Genomic DNA, 6,021 nt, shown 5'->3' with positions numbered 1-6,021 from the left:
TGTCAAAGAGTTTGATGTGAATTGAATGACTCCATCAGATGTCAACCATGAAGAAAGATAAACGAGAGGGCTTTTCACACCAGGCTAATTGTTAGCTGCCCAGAACAACCTTGGGGTTTGCAGGCAGTACTTGACCTCCAGACTTTCACAGTGCATGATCCTCAATCATTCAGGCCAGAGCCTGCTGCTGTTAACCCTCTCCAGGCCAGGCCAGGCTATGAAACATCTGAGCCTCTATCTCCAATTTCTCCTCTGCCTTTCTTTCTCTGATCTCCTGCAATGTCTTTCCAGGTTCTCTCTACTCCTACCCAGTATCCAGCTTCAGCCTGTCAGCCAACCTGAATCCTCATATTTCAACCCACAAATTTGTCCTTGAGTTAATCACCAGTCTCCTTTATTCAAGTTCTCACAATGCTCAACAGTCAGCCTGACCTCCCTGGGTCTCCTCTCGAGAATTGTTTCAACAAGCAGCCAGGCCAAGTTTCTTGCTTCCCATGTAGATGTTGGAAAATATTACAATGAAAAGCATCTCAAGATATTCCTCCAACCTAAGTCAGAAGCCCTTAGCCCTTTATGTAATTTTTGTTGTTTAAAAACTTTATCAACTGCTTTCTTTTTGCCAAGTGTATTAGTCCGTTCTCACATTACCATAAAGAACTACCTGAGATGGGGTAATTTATAAAGAAAAGGAGTTTAACTGGCTCGTGGTTCTGCAGGCTGTACAGGAAGCGTGGCTAGGGAGGCCTCAGGAAACTTAAATCATGGCAGAGGCAAAGGGAAAGGAAGCACATCTTACATGGCCAGAGCAGGAGGAAACGGGAGAAAGTGCCACACACTTTTACACAACCAGATCTCGTGAGAACTCACTTACTATCATGAAAACAGCAAGGGAGAAATCTGCTCCCCTGATTTAATCACCTCTCACCAGGCCCTTCCTCCAACACTGGGGATTACAATTTGACATGAGATTTGGATGGGGACACAAATCCAAATCATATCACCAAGCATGGTACTAAATGTTAATTTAGGCATTAACTCATTTCATTGACATTTCCATGTTTCTAAAGTGATGTATCCTCAGCAAACTGATGCTTGGGACAGTTCAAAAAGTTACGGTATGGGATCACTTATGTTTTTAAAGTGTGAAGTATAAGCCAATTTCCTTAGCTACCTCAGTCATCAGCTCCAATGAACTAAAATCAAGTGAGGCCTTTACCAATGAGTTTGTGGGAAACGTTAAGGCTGTAAAACACATTTAGGAGATGTTAGAAAGGCATCATACAGAGAATTAAGTTTAATGCCCTCCATTTTCTATGTAATAACCTGTAGCTGCCTCCCCTAAAAGCTCATCAGTTTAGGCTGGACGAGATATTTCTTTTGAGGTCATAACCACACTTAAACATTTATATTGAGCTCTACAATTTAATAAATTTATCTAACTCGGTCTCTCTGAGGAGTCAGCCTCATCATAACCCACATGTAGAAGTACTGAATGAAGCTGAGCCCTAGGCTAAGCAACCCCATGGGAGTCAGGAGACATAGGTGCTACACAGTCTCTCCCACCACTGGCTCTGTGACCTTATGAGAGTCACAACATCTGGGAACCTCCTTTCATAATCTGCAAAGTTAAGGGAGAGCTTCAAATAATCTAAGTCTCTTCAGTCTAACATTCTATCATCGTGTTAATCTCCTATCACACGAGTTATGTAGTCACCACATGAAAATGCATATAGAAGCCAGGCCAAATAATGAAATGGCTAAATGTTGGGGTAAAAACAAAATTGGGCTTGGAGAGGGAGGAATTTAACACAAACTCCCCTAATCCCCAATACATTCTCCAATCTCAGGTATGGACAATTGATGTTTTCTCATCTTGTATAAAGTGCTAAGTAAACACAGCCTTATGATAGCCTTCCACTTCCAGCCACAGTGTCATGCCGATCCCTCCATTATAGAAACCCTGGAGCTGCAGCTGGCCGGGAGTGGGAACTGGAAGTGGTAGGACTGTGGCACACTAGATAGCATGTACCCCATTTGTAGTGGACCTTGTTGGTGCCCCAACTGGAACCTACAGATCTCTTTTGCCAGCTGTGTGCCCTTCCCCCACTTCTTACATGCTTTGCTGCTAATACTTCACCCATGTGGCCTTCAGAGGCTTGCTCTTGGGCCCTAAAGTTAATCGCTGATAAGGACGAGGGAAGAACTTGGCGATTATGCTGTCTCCTCTTCCTGCAGGAGAGGAGGGTATATAAAAGCGCACCTCCTTGAACACTAGGAACAATAAATTGAGGTATCATTTGTTTTAGTCTGTAACTTCACCTGGAATCACACCCTTACTGGGCTTCTCCCCTTCCTTATCATGTTTCCCAACTCCCTTATCAGTTTCTCTTGGGAGCACTTTATTTATTTTTGTTTTTAAGGCAGGGTCTTGCTCTAGAGTGCCGTGGTGTGAGTGCAGTGGCGTGATCCCAGCTCACTGCAGCCTCAACCTGCCAGGCTCAAGTGATCCTCCTGCCTTGGCCTTCCACAGTGCTGGGATTATAGGCATGAGCCACCATGTCCAGCTGGAAACACTTTTTAAATAAATCACTTACACCCAAATTCTTGGCTTAGAGAATCTTCTGGGAGAACCTGATCCACAATACTACCTAAATGCATTCACATGCATCTTTTTAAAAGATTACTATTCTGTCACATGAGGTGTATCAAAAAGTCAAATTTAGCCAGTAAACTGCCAGTTTAAAATGTCTGATTTAGTCTAAGAAAAACTTTTATTCCCATTCCAGTAAAGAAAGCAAGGAACTTGACAAAGTTACTGAACAATTTGACAAAGATATTGAGAGTCTCCAGAGACCTGTATATCTAACGCCTATGGCTATTACAAGCTCTTAAGCTTCCTAATGCATTTGGTTCTTTCTGCTCTATATATCAACATCTGCTATAAAGATTGAAGAACAGAAACAGAGTGCTGTAATTCTTGGGCTGGTTTATGATGCAGAGTAGAAATCACTTATTCTTCTATATTTTAAAGGCCCTGTAGTATTCTTCGTACTAATAATGCCTAACATTTGCTTAATGTAATATACTATTCAAGCCCTTTCTAATACATGACCCTGTGCAATCCCTACAATGTTTCTGTGAAGTAATATTATTATCCCTGTTTCACAGATGAGGAAACGAAGGCTGTGAAAGTTGCAAATCAGAAACATGAGTCTAAAGCGTGGATGTTTTTCCAGCATATAGAGCGTAAGTGAAAGACCTACTCTTTCAAGATCAGAAAACTGCTGATTCCAAACCAGATAGTTTGTAGAAGGAGAAGAGTATGTGAGAACTGAGATAGAAACAATTAATAGGGAATGTAAAAAAAGGGAAAATAAGATGTTTCCAGGAGAAACCAAAGAAGGTGATACTATGAAGATTTAAAAAAATAAGTAAAATACAGAGAAGGCAGAAAATGATGTGGTCCATAAGAAAGGTGGAAAGATAGAGGGAGGAAAGTTTGGTGGAGTCAGATGAAGAGTCCATTAAGAAGATAAGTGGGAAATGACAAAAAAATGAAGGGTCAGAACTGAGGCTGGTTTGGTCAGTTTTGAGGGTAACAAAAACTATAAACAATACGCACTCACTGGGCAAGCCAGGTGTTAGGGCTGTCCTGACAGACATGAAGGAAATCCAGAGAGCTGTCTGCCAGCCTTAAGAGAGGTAGACAGCTAACAAACTGGCCAAAGACTGGGCCAAGTCAGGCATGGAGAGGTTTGGTGATAGGCAACAGGCTATAGCAAGCCGCAGAGTCTGCAAGCTGATAAGGAAGCAAAGAGTGCTTAGCAAGCTAGGATCAGGAGCTCCAACATCAGGTTGTGGGAATTCTTTCCCATACATAAATTAAAAAAAAAAAGAAAACCTATCTTGTGCAGGACCTATGGTTTGAGAGAGCAAGAGGTGATGTTGAAATACACACCCAATCATGAAAACTGAGGTCTAAGGCAAAGCAGATCAAGTGTGAGCTGCAGGCCAACAGGATGCTGATCTGGCCTTAAATTTTTCTTATTTGCTGGTCACTTTGATCTCAGAACCTGAAGTCAGCTGTGACACTGTGGAGCACAGTGGTTATTAGTATAGACTGCTAGAGTTCATCTGCCTGGATTCAAATCCTGGTCCCACCACTTGCTAGCTGTATAGCCTTGGACAAACTACTTAACTTTGCTATGTATCAATTTCTCCATCTGTAAATTGGGGATAAGAATAGTATCTTCTTCATAGGATTTTTAGGAAAATAGCATTAATACATGTAGTAGCTAGGAGGGAGGTTCATATGGTATACATTAAATAAGTATTACCTGTTATTTAGAGTAGAGCCTGCAACCGGTATGCGAGAAGGGACTATATGGCTAGGAAACCAGGCAGGCTATTACAAATGGGGAGAAAGGAAAAAAATCCTTAATAATCATTATAGTATCATACTGAAGGCTGTCAGGTAGCTTTGGAAAGGGATTGCAGACACTGTGAGGAAAAATCACTGTCAGAATTTTATAGTTTTGTTTTTCTCAGTGGCCTTGAATCTTCACTATGCTGAGAACATATCCCAATCTTTACAAGTCTTTAAAAGGTCAGGAACTTGGCAATAAGGCTGCACTTTGTCAGCCCTTGTTTTTGTTTTGTGCAAACACAAAGAACCTCAATTCTATTAATACCATGAGTCACACAAACCAGGACATTTTATGTAACCTGTCCTGAGTTCCGTAATTTTTCACCTGAAAGTAGATATACCTCTGAATTTGGCCAAGGATGGAATCATGATTTAAAATGTGTGTCTTTTTAAACAGGAAATGATGGAGATAGCTTTTGTCATGCCAAAGTAGATTCAGAGAGGCAAAGCGTTCGCTAAATTATTATTACATATATGCATAAATTAATTACAAAAGCTTTTGGTAAAAAGCTTTTACCTGGGAAAAGAAAAAGGAAGCCATGGCTTTAGCTTCATAAGAAGACAGGGTAGAAGAAATGTAACAATGAGAGGGATCCTCAAGTACCTAGGAATAGCAGGATATTGTAGAATCACATACAGTAAGATTTGACACTCACCTAACACTGATTTTGGAAGTCCATGGCATGTGATAAACTATGCTAATCACATTTATATCATACATAATTCTTCCTACCATAGATGTAGTTTAAATGCTAACATCACAAACTATTTGAAGATTAGTTAATGGTTCAGTTTTTCCATTATATGTAATATTACACTAGCAAGCCATGCATAAAATTGAATTAAAATATTAATTTTCTAAGAGTTCTGGGAGTTGCAAGTTTTATTTCCATAGATATTTAGCATCTCCTAAAAATGAGCTATGACTGCTATGATGGTTTTAGTAGAATTCTTCTAAAACCTCTTATTTTTTTCCAGACAGTCTAGGTTCTGGCTAACGCAGGAGTGGCATAGAGCTAAATGAAAGGTAGCAAACTCCTTTGCTGAAACTGTTTTCCCAGTCTGAAAGATAATGACAGTGGCAGCCTAGCATGGGAAAAGGATTTGAAGATAACCAAAAAACCAATCTGTGCACCTGCTGAGAATCATAGATACAATATGATTTGACAATGGGCCAGCCAGCCATGATCCTCAGTAAACAAACATTTCTGGAGGGTTTTCTGCACAAAGGGCATGCCATTAGGTGTGGTAGAAGATCTAAAATAAACAGAACTCATAACCACTACCCCTGAGAATGTTCGTAGCCCATTTTGTGGAGAACACAAACATACTTGAAAATGTGGCAAAACTTCAGAAGGGAGGACCTCCGTATGTCCATTAGGACTCCGTCTTGCAAGAAGAGAAAATAAACTTGAATATTAGAAAAAACTTGGGCTTATATCCCAGGAAATCCGAAGATCAAGTGGGCTGCAGTTGGTTTGCCTGGTCAACTCTGCAACATCATCAAGGTCCTAATTACTTCTTATTTCTCTACTCTTCCTCCTTTAGGCCAACTTCCCTCATTACCCTGAAATGATTGCCGCAGTTCCAGGCTT

The sequence above is a fragment of the Nomascus leucogenys genome, chromosome 8, assembly GCF_006542625.1.
Source record: "Nomascus leucogenys isolate Asia chromosome 8, Asia_NLE_v1, whole genome shotgun sequence".
Classification (NCBI taxonomy): Eukaryota; Metazoa; Chordata; class Mammalia; order Primates; family Hylobatidae; genus Nomascus; species Nomascus leucogenys.
The sequence above is the reverse complement of the archived record's forward strand: the minus strand, read 5'-3'. Positions refer to the sequence as shown.